The following is a 20,388-nucleotide window of genomic DNA, read 5'->3' as shown; positions in this document are numbered from 1 at the left end:
CATGGAGAAATAAGAACAAAACAGTAATGGATCTTTTATTTGTGGTGATATTCACAACAAAATATACATGTATGTATGCAGTTAACAAATACAACAAAAGTAAACACTAAAACGTACACTCTCATACAGTTAGCACTAAAAACCTTGCATTTCATTTCAAAACAAACACTCATGCCTTATAAATAACACATACAAACTACTCCACACTCACATAGCACAAAAAGTAGACCCAAAAAACAAGCACTAAAAAAATAATATTTACATTTTTACATCAAACATTCTAACAAGTATACACTAACAAAAACAAAGATTGTAATTTTTTCAAAGAGAAAGTTTCATAAGAATGTTCCTTTTAAACTATGTAATGAAATTAAAGATTCATATATTTATCTTGGTCTGCTATGTAATTATAACGGAAACTTCTCTTAAGCTCGAAAAAAAAAGTGGTAGACTGTATTTGATGCATTGGTGGTTATTTTTTTGACCTTCTACTCGGAAATATGGGGGTTTGAAAATAAAAATAATACTGGAAAAAATATATCTACAGTTAAATTATATTTACATTTTTACATCAAACATTCTAACAAGTATACACTAACAAAAACAAAGATTGTAATTTTTTCAAAGAGAAAGTTTCATAAGAATGTTCCTTTTAAACTATGTAATGAAATTATTGAAATTAAAGATTCATATGTTTATCTTGGTCTGCTATATAATTACAACGGAAACTTCTCTTAAGCTCGAAAAAAAAAGTGGTAGACTGTATTTGATGCATTGGTGGTTATTTTTTTGACCTACTACTCGGAAATATGGGGGTTTGAAAATAAAAATAATACTGAAAAAAATATATCTACAGTTAAATTATATTTACATTTTTACATCAAACATTCTAACAAGTATACACTAACAAAAACAAAGATTGTAATTTTTTCAAAGATAAAGAATGTTCCTTTTAAACTATGTATTAGTGGTTATTTTGACCTACTCCTCAGACATATGGGGGATTGAAAATAAAAGAAATACTGAAGGCTCCATTTGCAGCAGATCTAAATGAGTGTCTATTACTAACATGTCGTTGAAGTCTACTATCTGAACTGCACCTGGAGTTGGTGACGGTGCTAGGGTTGGTGACACTGCTGGGGCAGGTGACACTGCTGGGGCAGGTGACACTGGGGCAGGTGACACTGCTGGGGCAGGTGACACTGCTGGAGTTGAAGGTGGTCCAGCCTGTATAAATATGAAAATGAAATATAAGTTGTTATCTTAAAATATCTTGTATTGGTAATCAATTAATATATCTAATAAAATCTTACAAAAACAAATGTTCAACAACACGCCAATACATACGATTTTGAAATGTTTAAAAAGTAAAAACACAAAAATACTGAACTCTGAAAAAAATTCAAAAAGGAAAGTCCCAAATCAAATGGCAAAATCAAAAGTTCAAACACATCAAACGAATGGATAACAACTGTCACAATGCAATTGTCTACAGATCCCTACTTTTTTTAACTTATGACTTATAGTATATCACATATTTTCGTTTCTGTACAATAAGGTAAAATCCATAGTCGAAGAACTGAATAAAATTTAAACCATTATTGAAATTTGATAAATGATTGAACTTGAATAAACAGTTGATAAAGATAGGTGCAGATATCCCAGATGCAATCAGAACGATATCTCTCATTAACATTGTCGATAATAAAACCAGAAATCTCATTCTGCATTTGTATGAAACAAATTATATGATATAATTTCATTTCACTGTTACATTTGTATGACACAAATTACAATTATATAAAATCAACTCATGTTTGATACTGCTTAAAGATTTTGTACCATATAATTACCTTATGCACTAATCTCTCATGTCGTCGTAGAGCATATCTGGATTTAAAATCCTTTGTACAGATGACACACTTATAAGTCTGAAATATTAAAACAAAGCATTTAAAATATATGATCACATTTTTAGGGGACAATTATATATATAATATTTATATTAATCAGGATAAAAAGTGACAATACTTTTGTTTATTTTATTAACATTCATGAAATTGCTTCATATTTGGTTATTTTTTTTCACAGAAATGATTTTTAAAAATATAGGTAAAAAAAATAGGTTTACAATTGAATAATTTGAAGTCACTTGCCAAAATGTTTTTCTAATCTTGCTGGTTAATTATACAACAACATTTAAATGATGTTCTTTTTGTTCTCAAGGATGAACAACAAAAAGAGAGCTGTATAAGTCTAGAGTTAGCATCATGTCGATAATGATTAAAAGTGACAATATTTCCTTTTTTCATTAATATTTTTGTACTGGTCTGTTATTTGAGTCATTTTTATACTTCATGTTGGAAATTTACACATAAAAGTGAAGAATATTTACTTTCGAAATTGCAAAACATGTTGTTTCACAATATAAAAAAAATATCAATATTTTTAATTTTGTTAGAATATTTTACAAGAACATTAAAATTCTGTTCTTTTTGTCAGTAAGGATGAATAGTTCTGCAAAAATTGAGTATTCTAATACTGTAAAATCAGAAATCATTGCGTGCATTTATCATGGCAATTTTGTCATTTTAGACTTAAATGCGATTTTAATTTATACGATTTTGAGAAAAATCTTGTTTAATTGATATAAGATATTTCAAAATGCGAGTTTAAATTATTGCGTTTACAACTCTGTCGCATTTTTTGCAATAATAAAAACCTCGCATTAATTTCTGAATTTACAGTAGTCTATAGTTACATATATGTATGTTGATAGCGTTAAATAATAACAATATGTCTTTGATTATTTATATAATTTGAACTAGTCTGCTAATTGGGTACTTTTCATAACTTAGATTGATTTATGTAGACATAAATGTGAAGTTTAAGTTTAGAAATTTAATAATTATTGTTGCATAAAACAAAGGTGCCATATGTTCCATTTTATTAAAATACTATACAACAGCATTACAAATCTGTTCTTTTTCTCCCTAAGGAAGAATAGTTTTACCAAAAAAAGAGAGATGTATAAGAGTAGGGTGTACATAAATAACAATAACAAGTGACGATACTTCTTTTTTTTTATATTCTTGTACTGCCACAATATTTTGGTAATTCTTACTCAACAACATGGATTTTAAGACAGGTATAGAAATTTAAGTCTAAAGTTGCAAATTTTGATGCCACACAAAAAAAATGTTGCCAATATGTATATTTGTTTCAGTATATCATATAAAAGCCTAAAAATTATGTTCTTTTTGTTCTGAAGGAAGAGTGGTTTTACAAAACTAGAGAGCTGAATAAGTATAAGGTTAGCATTAACTTTGTCAATAATGATTAAAGGTGACAATATTTCTTTTTCTCACTAATATCTTTGTACTGGTCTGATAATTGATTACTTTTTAAACCTCAGATTGGTCTGTTAAACCTAAATGTGAAAAAAATATTAAAAAAAAAAATGATGTGACATTACAAAAAGATGCAGTTATTAATATGAATATCCATCACAATAAAAAGTTAAAGTTTCTTTTATTTCATTAATATTGTTGAACTGCCATCATATTTTGGTAATTCATACTCCACAGAATTGATTTTAAGACATAAAGGTAAAGAAATTTAAGTTTAAAATTGCAAAATTTATTGCCACACACAAAAAAAGTGCCAAGTTTTCATTTGTTTTAGAAAATTATACAAAGGGCATCTAAATTATGTTCTTTATGTCCATAAGGATGAGTGGTTTTACAAAAATAAAGAGCTTTATAAGTCAAATGTTAGCATTAATTATGTCGATAATGATAAAAAGTGACAATATTTCTTTTTTCAATAAAATTGCATAAAAGTTCTGTTCTTTTTTTTTTCTCTAAGGAGGAATAGTTTTACAAGACTGATAGCTCTATAAGTGTACTATTAGAAATATGCATATCCATAACAATTAAAAAGTGACAATACTTCTTTTATTTTATTATTATTTTTTACTGCCTTAATATTTGGGTATTTTTATTCCACTGAATAGATTTTATATATATAAAAAAGGTAGTTTTAAATGGCAAAATGAGTTGCCACATGCAAATGAAGTGCCTAAATTTTCATTTGTTTTAAAATCCTATACAACGTCATCTTAATTATGTTTAATTATGTAACGATGAATAGTTAAACAAAAAAAACAAGAGCTCTATGAGTCTATAATCTAAATTGATGTCCAAAATGATAAAAGATGATTGTAATTTTACTTGTGATTTTCCTTTTTACAATATTTTTGTACTGGCCTGACATTTGAGTATTTTTATACCTCAGATTTGCTACACATGAAAGTGAAGAATTTTTAGTTTTCAATTGCAAATATGTTGTCCCATTAATGGAAATAAGTAATATTTCAGTTAGTAATATTCATATCTATCACAATAAAAAGTGATGCCACTTCTTTTATTTTATTAATATAAATGTATGTTTAGAATTGCATTTTTTTTCCCTCAATTTTATTAGAATTTTATATGAAAACATCTAAATTAAGTTTTTTTTATATTCAATAGCTTAAGAAGAGTCAGATGAGTAATAATTATATCAATCTCAATTAAAAGAGACACTACTTCTTTTATTTTATTAATATTCTTGCACTCTCATTATAGAAAAATGTTTAATTCTGTTAGAATATTATACAACGGCATTATCATTCTGTTATTGAAGCACTAAGGATGAAAATTAAAAAAAAATGAAAGTTCTAGTCATCTGTAAGTTACTTATTTTTATGCTAAAAGCATGAAATAGTGGTAAAATGTCTTTTGTTTCTATATATTCCTGACGTTTCTGATAACTGATTACTTTATAAACTTCAGATTGGTTTGTTAGACATTAATGAGAAGAAATCTAAGTTAAGAAATGAAAAAAAAATTGACATTGCATAAAACAAAGATGCTATTTTTTTCAATTTTATTAGAAAACTAAACAACATTAAATTCTGTTCTTTTTGCCAATACGGAGGAATAATTTTACTTAATTGATAGCTTTAAAAGAGTTAGGTGAGTAATATCTATATCGATCTCAATAAAAAGTGACACTATTTCTTTTATTTTATTAATATTCTTGAACTGGTTTCATATTTAGTTATTTCAAAACATGTAGTCTAAAATTGTAATGTTTAATTCTGTAAGAATATTATACAACGGCTTTATAATTCTGTTATTTTTGGTACTAAAGATGAAATGTTTTACAAAAAATGAAAATTCCAGTAGTCTAAAGCTACTTATATTTCTGCTAAAAGTATTAAATAGTGACAAAAGTTCTTTTGTTTCTATATATATTTTTGAACTGGTCTGATAATTGATTACTTTTTAAACTTCAGATTGGTTTGTTACATGGTCTTATTTGGGCCTATTATATCTGACTATGCAGTATGGGCTTTGCTCATTGTTGAAGGCTGTACAGTGACCTGTAGTTGTTAATGTTAGTGTCATTTTGGTCTCTTGTGGACAGTTGTCTCATTGGCAATCATACCACATCTTCTTTTTGATATATATGGTTAGACATTAATGAAAAGAAATTCAAACAAATGATGTCGCATACAATGAAGATGCTAATATTTTCTATTTTATTAAAAAATTATACAACGACATTTAAATTCTGTTCTTTTTGCCAATACGGATGAATAATTTTACTAAATTAATAGCTTTAAAAGAGTCAGGTGAGTAATATCTATATCGATCTCAATAAAAAGTGAACTATTTATTTTCTTTAATTTATATTCAAAACATGTTGTCTAAAATTGTAATGTTAAATTCTGTTAGAATATTATACAACAGCATTATCATTCCGTTGTTTTTGGCACTAAGGATGAAAAAATTTACAAAAGATACAGCAATACAACAAAAAACTAAATGACATTGGATTCATTAAGCTTAATATATATCTAAGATACCTACATAGTTTGATGAAAATCAAAGTTGATTTGAAAAAGTTATTAAAAAAATTAAAGTGTACTATCTCTATTTTGTCCGAATTGCAAATCCTAGCTTTTTTATACCAAGATAACTTTAAATTTTTAAATTTTTCATTTTCAGCAATACAACAAAAAACTAAATGACATTGGATTCATTAAGCTTAATATATATCTAAGATACCTACATAGTTTGATGAAAATCCAAGTTGATTTGAAAAAGTTATTAAAAAATTTAAAGTGTACTATCTCTATTTTGTTCGAACTGCAAATTCTAGCTTTTTTGACCTAGAGTAATTTAATTTTTAAATTTTTCAGCAATACAACAAAAAACTCAATGACATGGGATTCAGTAAGCTTAATATATATCTAAGATACCTACATAGTTTGATGAAAATTCAAGTTGATTTGAAAAAGTAATTAAAAAATTTAAAGTGTACTATCTTTATTTTGTCCGAATTGCAAATCCTAGCTTTTTTATACGAAGATAACTTTAAATTTTTAAATTTTTCATTTTCAGCAATACAACAAAAAACGAAATGACATTGGATTCATTAAGCTTAATATATATCTAAGATACCTACATAGTTTGATGAAAATCCAAGTTGATTTGAAAAAGTTATTAAAAAATTTAAAGTGTACTATCTCTATTTTGTCCGAATTGCAAATCCTAGCTTTTTTATACCAAGATTACTTAATTCTTTAATTTTACAGCAATACAACAAATAACTAATTGACATGGGATTCAGTAAGCTTAATATATATGTAAGATAGCTGCATAGTTTGATGAACATCCAAGTTGATTTGAAAAAGTTATTAAAAAAATTAAAGTGTACTATGTCCATTTTGTTCGAAATGCAAATTCTAGCTTTTTTGACCTAGATTAATTTAATTTTTAAATTTTTCAGCAATACAACAAAAAACTAAATGACATGGGATTCGGTAAGCTTTATATATATCTAAGATACCTACATAGTTTGATGAAAATCCAAGTTGATTTGAAAAAGTTATTAAGTTAGGGTTAGGGTTAGGGTTAACTATCTCTATTTTGTCCGAATTGCAAATCCTAGCTTTTTTATACCAAGATAACTTTAATTCTTAAATTTTACAGCAATACAACAAATAACTAATTGACATGGGATTCAGTAAGCTTAATATATATGTAAGATAGCTGCATAGTTTGAAGAACATCCAAGTTGATTTGAAAAAGTTATTAAAAAAATTAAAGTGTACTATCTCTATTTTGTTCGAACTGCAAATTCTAGCTTTTTTGACCTAGATTAATTTATTTTTTAAATTTTACAGCAATACAACAAAAAACTCAATGACATGGGATTCAGTAAGCTTAATATATATCTAAGATACCTACATAGTTTGATGAAAATCCAAGTTGATTTGAAAAAGTTATTAAAAAAATTAAAGTGTAATATCTCTATTTTGTCTGAATTGCAAATTCTAGCTTTTTTGACCTAGATTAATTTAATTTTTAAATTTTTCATTTTCAGCAATACAACAAAAAACTAAATGACATTGGATTCATTAAGCTTAATATATCTAAGATACCTACATAGTTTGATGAAAATCCAAGTTGATTTGAAAAAGTTATTAAACAAATTAAGGTGTACTATCTCTATTTTGTCCGAATTGCAAATCCTAGCTTTTTTATACCAAGATAACTTTAAATTCTTAAATTTTTCAGCAATACAACAAATAACGAATTGACATGGGATTCAGTAAGCGTAATATATATGTAAGATAGCCGCATAGTTTGAAGAACATTCAAGTTGATTTGAAAAAGTTATTAAAAAAATTAAAGTGTACTATCTCTATTTTGTTCGAACTGCAAATTCTAGCTTTTTTGACCTAGAGTAATTTAATTTTTAAATTTTTCAGCAATACAACAAAAAACTAAATGACATGGGATTCAGTAAGCTTAATATATATCTAAGATACCTACATAGTTTGATGAAAATTCAAGTTGATTTGAAAAAGTAATTAAAAAATGAAAGTGTACTATCTCTATTTTGTCCGAATTGCAAATCCTAGCTTTTTTATACCAAGATAACTTCAATTCTTAAATTTTACAGCAATACAACAAATAACTAATTGACATGGGATTCAGTAAGCTTAATATATATGTAAGATAGCTGCATACTTTGAAGAACATCCAAGTTGATTTGAAAAAGTTATTAAAAAAATTAAAGTGTACTATCTCTATTTTGTTCGAACTGCAAATTCTAGCTTTTTTGACCTAGAGTAATTTAACTTTTAAATTTTACAGCAATACAACAAAAAACTAAATGACATGGGATTCAGTAAGCTTAATATATATCTAAGATACCTACATAGTTTGATGAAAATCCAAGTTGATTTGAAAAAGTTAATAAAAAATAAGTGTAATATCTCTATTTTGTCCGAATTGCAAATTCTAGCTTTTTTGACCTAGATTAATTTAATTTTTAAATTTTTCATTTTCAGCAATACAACAAAAAACTAAATGACATTGGATTCATTAAGCTTAATATATATCTAAGATACCTACATAGTTTGATGAAAATCCAAGTTGATTTGAAAAAGTTATTAAACAAATTAAGGTGTACTATCTCTATTTTGTCCGAATTGCAAATCCTAGCTTTTTTATACCAAGATAACTTTAAATTCTTAAATTTTTCAGCAATACAACAAATAACGAATTGACATGGGATTCAGTAAGCTTAATATATATGTAAGATAGCCGCATAGTTTGAAGAACATTCAAGTTGATTTGAAAAAGTTATTAAAAAAATTAAAGTGTACTATCTCTATTTTGTTCGAACTGCAAATTCTAGCTTTTTTGACCTAGAGTAATTTAATTTTTAAATTTTTCAGCAATACAACAAAAAACTAAATGACATGGGATTCAGTTAGCTTAATATATATCTAAGATACCTACATAGTTTGATGAAAATTCAAGTTGATTTGAAAAAGTAATTAAAAAAATGAAAGTGTACTATCTCTATTTTGTCCGAATTGCAAATCCTAGCTTTTTTATACCAAGATAACTTCAATTCTTAAATTTTACAGCAATACAACAAATAACTAATTGACATGGGATTCAGTAAGCTTAATATATATGTAAGATAGCTGCATACTTTGAAGAACATCCAAGTTGATTTGAAAAAGTTATTAAAAAAATTAAAGTGTACTATCTCTATTTTGTTCGAACTGCAAATTCTAGCTTTTTTGACCTAGAGTAATTTAACTTTTAAATTTTACAGCAATACAACAAAAAACTAAATGACATGGGATTCAGTAAGCTTAATATATATCTAAGATACCTACATAGTTTGATGAAAATCCAAGTTGATTTGAAAAAGTTAATAAAAAATAAGTGTAATATCTCTATTTTGTCCGAATTGCAAATTCTAGCTTTTTTGACCTAGATTAATTTAATTTTTAAATTTTTCATTTTCAGCAATACAACAAAAAACTAAATGACATTGGATTCATTAAGCTTAATATATATCTAAGATACCTACATAGTTTGATGAAAATCCAAGTTGATTTGAAAAAGTTATTAAAAAAATTAAAGTGTACTATCTCTATTTTGTCCGAATTGCAAATCCTAGCTTTTTTATACCAAGATAACTTTAATTCTTAAATTTTACAGCAATACAACAAATAACAAATTGACATGGGATTCAGTAAGCTTAATATATATGTAAGATTGCTGCATAGTTTGATGAACATCCAAGTTGATTTGAAAAAGTTATTAAAAAAATTAAAGTGTACTATGTCCATTTTGTTCGAACTGCAAATTCTAGCTTTTTTGACCCAGAGTAATTTAATTTTTAAATTTTACAGCAATACAACAAAAAACTAAATGAAATGGGATTCATTAAGCTGAATATATATGTTAGATAGCTGCATAGTTTGATGAACATCCAAGTTGATTTGAAAAAGTTATTAAAAAAAATAAAGTGTACTATATCCATTTTGTTCGAACTGCAAATTCTAGCTTTTTTGACCCAGAGTAATTTAATTTTAAAATTTTACAGCAATACAACAAAAAACTAAATGACATGGGATTCAGTCAGCTTAATATATATCTAAGATACCTACATAGTTTGATGAAAATCCAAGTTGATTTGAAAAAGTTATTAAAAAAATTAAAGTGTACTATCTCTATTTTGTCCGAATTGTAAATCCTAGCTTTTTTATACCAAGATAACTTTAAATTCTTAAATTTTTCAGCAATACAACAAATAACTAATTGACATGGGATTCAGTAAGCTTAATATATATGTAAGATAGCTGCATAGTTTGATGAACATCCAAGTTGATTTGAAAAAGTAATTAAAAAAATTAAAGTGTACTATCTCTATTTTGTTCGAACTGCAAATTCTAGCTTTTTTGACCTAGATTAATTTAATTTTTAAATTTTTCATTTTCAGCAATACAACAAAAAACTAAATGACATTGGATTCATTAAGCTTAATATATATCTAAGATACCTACATAGTTTGATGAAAATCCAAGTTGATTTGAAAAAGTTATTAAAAAAATTAAAGTGTACTATCTCTATTTTGTCCGAATTGCAAATCCTAGCTTTTTTATACCAAGATAACTTTAATTCTTAAATTTTACAGCAATACAACAAATAACAAATTGACATGGGATTCAGTAAGCTTAATATATATGTAAGATTGCTGCATAGTTTGATGAACATCCAAGTTGATTTGAAAAAGTTATTAAAAAAATTAAAGTGTACTATGTCCATTTTGTTCGAACTGCAAATTCTAGCTTTTTTGACCCAGAGTAATTTAATTTTTAAATTTTACAGCAATACAACAAAAAACTAAATGAAATGGGATTCATTAAGCTGAATATATATGTTAGATAGCTGCATAGTTTGATGAACATCCAAGTTGATTTGAAAAAGTTATTAAAAAAAATAAAGTGTACTATATCCATTTTGTTCGAACTGCAAATTCTAGCTTTTTTGACCCAGAGTAATTTAATTTTAAAATTTTACAGCAATACAACAAAAAACTAAATGACATGGGATTCAGTCAGCTTAATATATATCTAAGATACCTACATAGTTTGATGAAAATCCAAGTTGATTTGAAAAAGTTATTAAAAAAATTAAAGCGTACTATCTCTATTTTGTCCGAATTGTAAATCCTAGCTTTTTTATACCAAGATAACTTTAAATTCTTAAATTTTTCAGCAATACAACAAAAAACTAAATGACATGGGATTCAGTAAGCTTAATATATATCTAAGATACCTACATAGTTTGATGAAAATTCAAGTTGATTTGAAAAAGTAATTAAAAAATTTAAAGTGTACTATCTCTATTTTGTCCGAATTGCAAATCCTAGCTTTTTTATACCAAGATAACTTTAAATTTTTAAATTTTTCATTTTCAGCAATACAACAAAAAACGAAATGACATTGGATTCATTAAGCTTAATATATTTCTAAGATACCTACATAGTTTGATGAAAATCCAAGTTGATTTGAAAAAGTTATTAAACAATTTAAAGTGTACTATCTCTATTTTGTCCGAATTGCAAATCCTAGCTTTTTTATACCAAGATTACTTAATTCTTTAATTTTACAGCAATACAACAAATAACTAATTGACATGGGATTCAGTAAGCTTAATATATATGTAAGATAGCTGCATAGTTGATGAACATCCAAGTTGATTTGAAAAAGTTATTAAAAAAATTAAAGTGTACTATGTCCATTTTGTTCGAAATGCAAATTCTAGCTTTTTTGACCTAGATTAATTTAATTTTAAAATTTTTCAGCAATACAACAAAAAACTAAATGACATGGGATTCGGTAAGCTTTATATATATCTAAGATACCTACATAGTTTGATGAAAATCCAAGTTGATTTGAAAAAGTTATTAAAAAAATTAAAGTGTACTATCTCTATTTAGTTCGAACTGCAAATTCTAGCTTTTTTGACCTAGATTAATTTATTTTTTAAATTTTACAGCAATACAACAAAAAACTCAATGACATGGGATTCAGTAAGCTTAATATATATCTAAGATACCTACATAGTTTGATGAAAATCCAAGTTGATTTGAAAAAGTCATTAAAAAAATTAAAGTGTACTATGTCCATTTTGTTCGAAATGCAAATTCTAGCTTTTTTGACCTAGATTAATTTAATTTAAAAAATTTTCAGCAATACAACAAAAAACTAAATAACATGGGATTCGGTAAGCTTTATATATATCTAAGATACCTACATAGTTTGATGAAAATCCAAGTTGATTTGAAAAAGTTATTAAGTTAGGGTTAGGGTTAGGGTAACTATCTCTATTTTGTCCGAATTGCAAATCCTAGCTTTTTTATACCAAGATAACTTTAATTCTTAAATTTTACAGCAATACAACAAATAACTAATTGACATGGGATTCAGTAAGCTTAATATATATGTAAGATAGCTGCATAGTTTGAAGAACATCCAAGTTGATTTGAAAAAGTTATTAAAAAAATTAAAGTGTACTATCTCTATTTAGTTCGAACTGCAAATTCTAGCTTTTTTGACCTAGATTAATTTATTTTTTAAATTTTACAGCAATACAACAAAAAACTCAATGACATGGGATTCAGTAAGCTTAATATATATCTAAGATACCTACATAGTTTGATGAAAATCCAAGTTGATTTGAAAAAGTTATTAAAAAAATTAAAGTGTAATATCTCTATTTAGTCCGAATTGCAAATTCTAGCTTTTTTGACCTAGATTAATTTAATTTTTAAATTTTTCATTTTCAGCAATACAACAAAAAACTAAATGACATTGGATTCATTAAGCTTAATATATATCTAAGATACCTACATAGTTTGATGAAAATCCAAGTTGATTTGAAAAAGTTATTAAACAAATTAAAGTGTACTATCTCTATTTTGTCCGAATTGCAAATCCTAGCTTTTTTATACCAAGATAACTTTAAATTCTTAAATTTTTCAGCAATACAACAAATAACGAATTGACATGGGATTCAGTAAGCTTAATATATATGTAAGATAGCCGCATAGTTTGAAGAACATTCAAGTTGATTTGAAAAAGTTATTAAAAAAATTAAAGTGTACTATCTCTATTTTGTTCGAACTGCAAATTCTAGCTTTTTTGACCTAGAGTAATTTAATTTTTAAATTTTTCAGCAATACAACAAAAAACTAAATGACATGGGATTCAGTAAGCTTAATATATATCTAAGATACCTACATAGTTTGATGAAAATTCAAGTTGATTTGAAAAAGTAATTAAAAAAATGAAAGTGTACTATCTCTATTTTGTCCGAATTGCAAATCCTAGCTTTTTTATACCAAGATAACTTCAATTCTTAAATTTTACAGCAATACAACAAATAACTAATTGACATGGGATTCAGTAAGCTTAATATATATGTAAGATTGCTGCATACTTTGAAGAACATCCAAGTTGATTTGAAAAAGTTATTAAAAAAATTAAAGTGTACTATCTCTATTTTGTTCGAACTGCAAATTCTAGCTTTTTTTACCTAGATTAATTTAATTTTTAAATTTTACAGCAAAACAACAAAAAACTCAATGACATGGGATTCAGTAAGCTTAATATATATCTAAGATACCTACATAGTTTGATGAAAATCCAAGTTGATTTGAAAAAGTTATTAAAAAAATTAAAGTGTACTATGTCCATTTTGTTCGAACTGCAAATTCTAGCTTTTTTGACCTAGAGTAATTTAACTTTGAAATTTTTCATTTTCAGCAATACAACAAAAAACTAAATGACATTGGATTCATTAAGTTTAATATATATCTAAGATACCTACATAGTTTGATGAAAATCCAAGTTGATTTGAAAAAGTTATTAAAAAAATTAACGTGTACTATCTCTATTTTGTCCGAATTGCAAAGCCTAGCTTTTTTATACCAAGATAACTTTAATTTTTAAATTTTACAGCAATACAACAAAAAACTAATTGACATGGGATTCAGTAAGCTGAATATATATGTTAGATAGCTGCATAGTTTGATGAACATCCAAGTTGATTTGAAAAAGTTATTAAAAAAATTAAAGTGTACTATGTCCATTTTGTTCGAACTGCAAATTCTAGCTTTTTTGACCTAGAGTAATTTAACTTTTAAATTTTACAGCAATACAACAAAAAACTAAATGACATGGGATTCAGTAAGCTTAATATATATCTAAGATACCTACATAGTTTGATGAAAATCCAAGTTGATTTGAAAAAGTTAATAAAAAATTAAAGTGTACTATCTCTATTTTGTTCGAACTGCAAATTCTAGCTTTTTTATACCAAGATAACTTCAATTCTTAAATTTTACAGCAATACAACAAATAACTAATTGACATGGGATTCAGTAAGCTTAATATATATGTAAGATAGCTGCATACTTTGAAGAACATTCAAGTTGATTTGAAAAAGTTATTAAAAAAATTAAAGTGTACTATCTCTATTTTGTTCGAACTGCAAATTCTAGCTTTTTTGACCTAGATTAATTTAATTTTTAAATTTTACAGCAATACAACAAAAAACTAAATGACATGGGATTCAGTAAGCTTAATATATATCTAAGATACCTACATAGTTTGATGAAAATCCAAGTTGATTTGAAAAAGTTATTAAAAAAATTAAAGTGTAATATCTCTATTTTGTCCGAATTGCAAATCCTACCTTTTTTATACCAAGATAACTTTAATTCTTAAATTTTACAGCATTACAACAAATAACAAATTGACATGGGATTCAGTAAAACTATATATATGTAAGATTGCTGCATAGTTTGATGAACATCCAAGTTGATTTGAAAAAGTTATTAAAAAAATTAAAGTGTACTATGTCCATTTTGTTCGAACTGCAAATTCTAGCTTTTTTGACCCAGAGTAATTTAATTTTTAAATTTTACAGCAATACAACATAAAACTAAATGACATGGGATTCATTAAGCTTAATAAATATCTAAGATACCTACATAGTTTGATGAAAATCCAAGTTGATTTGAAAAAGTTATTAAAAAAATTCAAGTGTACTATTTCTATTTTGTCCGAATTGCAAATCCTAGCTTTTTTATACCAAGATAACTTTAATTCTTAAATTTTACAGCAATACAACAAAAAAACTAATTGACATGGGATTCAGTAAGCTTAATATAAATGTAAGGTAGCTGCATAGTTTGATGAACATTCAAGTTGATTTGAAAAAGTTATTAAAAAAATTAAAGTGTACTATCTCTATTTTGTTCGAACTGCAAATTCTAGCTTTTTTTACCTAGATTAATTTAATTTTTAAATTTTTCAGCAATAAAAAAAAACAACTAAATGACATGGGATTCAGTAAGCTTAATATATATCTAAGATACTTACATAGTTTGATGAAAATCCAAGTTGATTTGAAAAAGTTATTAAAAAAATTAAAGTGTACTATCTCTATTTTGTTCAAACTGCAAATTCTAGCTTTTTTGACCTAGATTAATTTAATTTTTAAATTTTTCATTTTCAGCAATACAACAAAAAACTAAATGACATTGGATTCATTAAGCTTAATATATATGTAAGATACCTACATAGTTTGATGAAAATCCAAGCTGATTTGAAAAAGTTATTAAAAAAATTAAAGTGTAATATCTCTATTTTGTCCGAATTGCAAATCCTACCTTTTTTATACCAAGATAACTTTAATTCTTAAATTTTACAGCAATACAACAAATAACTAATTGACATGGGATTCAGTAAGCTTAGGTTTGCTTACTATTTTAATAGCTTAAGAGTAGAATAATATTGTAAATGAGTGGAAAACTGGTTTTCTAAATCTTAATCACAAAACACGACACAATTGGTAAATACAAAACTTACAATATGTTTATATTGCAGGTGTTTTAATTATAATTATAAATTATAATAAATTATAAATTAAAAAATCATTAAATTATAATCCTGGTACCTATTGATACCTATTTTAATATTATTATTTTTTTATATAAACACACCTGTTGGTGACCTTCTGCTGTTGTTTTTTTAATTGTCGGGTTGTTCTCTTTGACACATTCCCCATTTCCATTCTCAATTTTACATAATATTTTAAATATATAATATAGTATAGTTACAATAATGAAAAGTTTACCTTATCCATAGCTATTCTTTAATTCTTTTTTATTTTTCATATTAAAATGAACATTTTATATATATGCTTATGTGTTTATTTAACCTAATGAGTATGAGTATGAGTATGAGTTCTTCAACTCAAATAGCCCTTTTATCTCTTGATTAGCCATTTACAATCACAAAGATGCACAAATTACTTATCAAAACAAATAATCACTTAAAAGAATTTAATTATATTCCCTTTAATTTCATATGTTTTATTTTTAATCCAAATAATTATCTACCTTGATTTTTCATTCTTTTTGTGATTGTTTATGGCTAATTAAGAGATAAAAGGACCTTTGAGTAAATAAATTCACACTCATACTAATTGGGTTAAAATAACACATTTGAATATTTAAAAAAAGTTAATTATTATATGAAACAAAAGAATTAAAGAATAGATCTATACATTTTTTAACTGGTCTAATAATTGATTACTTTCTAACTTCAGATTGGTTTGTTAGACATAAATGAGAAGAAATTTAAGTTCAGAAATTAATATATTGATGTGGCATAAAAAATACATGCTAATATTTTCTATTTTATTAGAAAATTATACAAAGACATTACAATTCTGTTTTTTTTTGGAAAATACAGAGGAATACTTTTACAAAATTGAAAGTTTTACAAGAGTCAGGTGTGTATGATTTACATTGACCTCAATGAAAGTGACACTTCTTTTATTTTATTAATATTCTTGTCAAATCAAAAAACAAGAATTTGATGTTCCAACTAACCCATATAGTACACTTAAAAATTTAATTGATAACTTTTTTTAACAACCCTTTGATTTAAATCAAATTATACATCTCATGTAGTTTGTGTATTGCCTCAATTCAAAAATAAAAATAATCGTTGTCATAAAACCTAGAATTTGCATTTCAGATTGATTAAGATAGTAAATGTAGTACAATCTCCTGTCAATGCAAGAATTTAAATAATCTTGGTAAAAAAAATTTGCTGTCCGACTCAATTTTTTAGAAATAAATTGAGAATGGAAATGGGGAATGTGTCAAAGAGACAACAACCCGACCAAATAAAAAACAACAGCAGAAGGTCACCAACAGGTCTTCAATGTAGCGAGAAATTCCCGCACCCGGAGGCGTCCTTCAGCTGGCCCATAAACAAATATATACTAGTTCAGTGATAATGAACGCCATACTAATTTCCAAATTGTACACAAGAAACTAATATAAAAATAATACAAGACTAACAAAGGCCAGAGGCTCCTGACTTGGGACAGGCGCAAAAATGCGGCGGGGTTAAACATGTTTGTGAGATCTCAACCCTCCCTCTATACCTCTAACCAATGTAGAAAAATAAACGCATAACAATACGCACATTAAAATTCAGTTCAAGAGAAGTCCGAGTCTGATGTCAGAAGATGTAACCAAAGACTTTTTTTTAAATTACCTTGGATTTTCATCAAACTATCCAGCTTACTGAGTTATTTATTTATCTAACTAAATCCTAAGTAACAAGGCAGTTTCAGATATTGTTGTCAAATTCAAAATTAAAATAATTTTCGTCAAAAAATCTTGAATTTCCATTCGGACTAAATTCAGATAGTATACTTTAATTTTCTTAATAAGTTTTTCAAACCAACTTGGATTTTCATTAAACTATACAGTTATGTCAGTAATACATTGACCCTACTTAATCCCAAGTTATTATCCAGTTCAGTTTATTGCTGTCAAATTCAAAAGGGCAAATAATCTTCGTCAAAAAAGCTCTAATTTGCACTTCAGACTAAATTCAGAAAGTAAACTTTAATTTTATTTATAACTTTTCCAAACAACTCTTGATTTTCATAAAATTACACATCTATCTTATTTATATATTGATCTTACTGAATCCAAGGTGTTTATGCATTTGATCTGAGTTTCACAGTCAATCACATGTATGATTTTGCATATTTTCAACTTCAAACTGTTTTTTTTTTTTGGTTTCTCTGCCTTTAAATTTCATACTGGTCTACCCAAATGTTTTACTCTTTTAAATCTTCTGCGTCTCCCTAGACCTCTTCCAAAAATGCTACCTTTCTTGTATTTGCTTCCCATTTTATTTTATATATATATTGTTGCAATTCAATCTGTTTCAGTGTTTCTTTCTGCTATCCTTTGACTTTTGTTTTATATGTTCCTCTAATAAAACTGATAAATTTTATATCTTTCAATGTAAACCATTCTTACCTACATATATGTGCCTCAAAATCATTATTTTTTTAAATAAAATTAGTTATTATTCAATATTTATATTGAAACATTGCCTACCGGAAATGCATGTGTGCAGAGAAAATCATTCCACAAACATGGTTGATTTTTTATCCCTTGTACTTACAAACAGCCTCCGATCGATCATTAATGATGTTATTTGTTTGTTTTTATCAATGATAATCACATAATCTTACCTAAAAATGTTCACCGATTGTCCATAAAAAGTATTAAAACTGTTTTTTTACATCTTCCTGATCTTTGATCAACTTGTAACTTGTATTCCAGAACTTCCTCCAATAAAGGAGCACCTCAATCAATGAGTTTCCACCACCAGTTCAAAAGTACATATATCTGAAAGATTAAAATATAAAAGTCACACAGGTAGACATCAATCATCATTTAAAGGAATATTAAAAGTGTTTTGTTTATACATATGTATCGGCATAAAAATATGAGCTAATTCAATGTCCTGAAATTTAAAATTTAAAATATTTCCTCGATATTTACAGTTTATTTTCATGTGTATATATATATATGATCAGCAGAAATCGTTCTTCTGCATGTTTGCTGGTTTTACTTAAGATAGTTAACTTTTATCTGTATAACGCAGTGTAGTGTGGCCACGTACCCACACTTACTGCTTCATAGGACTTTATTGGGCTGAGTTGTAGTAAGTTTCAGTAAAGTGTGGCCAGATCCAGGCTTACTCTGTGATAAATGATGACATATATTTAGCCTGAGGAAACCCTCTGGCGAGTTCCTTAGATGTCACCTATAAGTGCATGTTAAAGGAAGGGATGGGATCCCACTAACATGTTTAACCCCGCCACATTATTTATGTATGTGCCTGTTCCAAGTCAGGAGCCTGTAATTCAGTGGTTGTTTATGTGTTAAATATTTGTTTTTTCGTTCATATTTTTATACAAATAAGGTCGTTAGTTTTCTCGTTTTAATTTGTTTTACATTTCCATATCGGGGCCTTTTATAGCTGACTATGTTCATTGTTAAAGGTCGTACGGTGACCTATAGTTGTTAATGTCTGTGTCATGTTGGTCTCTTGTGGATAGTTGTGTCATTGGCAATCATATTTATACCACACCTTCTTTTTAAGTACACATGCAAAAAATATCGAAATAGAACAGCACAGACTGATATTGGACATACTGTTATGCCTAAGGGTAGGATTTAAGATTGGTAGGTTTTTATGTATCATGTTTCATTCTTTTCTTGTGTTGATCAGAGAATTCATTTCTACTTTCACTTTCATTTTCGTGTTCCAGAACTCTGAGCTGCACTGTTATATTTATGAACGGACTATGCATATGAACACTTTATATTTCAGGTATCGCGGCCGTATTGTATTGTATGTATTATATTATTGTTTATGGGAAATATTGATAGATCATAGGACAGGGTTCGTTCTCACTGTTTGACCAGAGGGGTACTTTGACAGGATCCCAGCTTTAGTTTGACCCGTATATCACTTGTCCCTTTTGCTCACCTGTTTTATTCAATCATGTTAAGGGTCTTTAATGTAACCAAGATACGTTTCCACTAAGGGTTATTCTTGATAAGCCCATACCTCCCCTTTTCCCTCGACAGTTGTGTATTTCTATTTGTTTTTGCGCCATGTTCTATAGTATTGCCCTGGGAACTTCCGGTTTTAAGGACCAATCGGAATGGACAGAGATAACATAGTTTCCAGAACCCGGTATCATGTATATTTAGAATTAAAACCAATCGCTACGTTAATTGAGGGTGGTACTGAACACGGAAAATGTGAAATAAAAATCGCAAAAACGTAGCACGAAAAATAAAAATTGGGAAAAATGAAGCACGAGAAATTAAATCGTAAATATTCAGAAAAAAAGTACCAGCAGTTATTACTAAGACGTTCTTGAAGACCATGTAGACATTATTAATCACTGTTGTTAATATGGACATACAGACCTTGTGGTCATCTTTAACCGTCTGCTACTCACATCTGATTTGAAAAAAAAAATATTATCATGATGGACTTTATTACATGTATAGCAATTGCAGTTCGGACGAAATAGAGACAGTACACTTTAATTT

General features: G+C 26.8%; 1 long non-coding RNA gene across 1 annotated transcript; it reads right to left on the bottom strand.

Annotated features, from left to right (window-relative positions):
* Positions 1-21: 21 nt before the first annotated feature.
* On the bottom strand, positions 22-19,952 carry LOC143066882 (uncharacterized). The gene is made up of 4 exons (XR_012975766.1): positions 19,814-19,952; positions 18,507-18,663; positions 1,854-1,931; positions 22-1,227 (listed from the first exon to the last, which is right to left on the bottom strand). It is a non-coding gene; the product is annotated as an uncharacterized LOC143066882 (long non-coding RNA).
* Between the last annotated feature and the right edge of the window lie 436 nt (positions 19,953-20,388).

This window comes from Mytilus galloprovincialis, chromosome 3 (assembly GCF_965363235.1).
Source record: "Mytilus galloprovincialis chromosome 3, xbMytGall1.hap1.1, whole genome shotgun sequence".
In the NCBI taxonomy this organism is placed as follows: domain Eukaryota; kingdom Metazoa; phylum Mollusca; class Bivalvia; order Mytilida; family Mytilidae; genus Mytilus; species Mytilus galloprovincialis.
The sequence above is the reverse complement of the archived record's forward strand: the minus strand, read 5'-3'. Positions and strand labels throughout refer to the sequence as shown.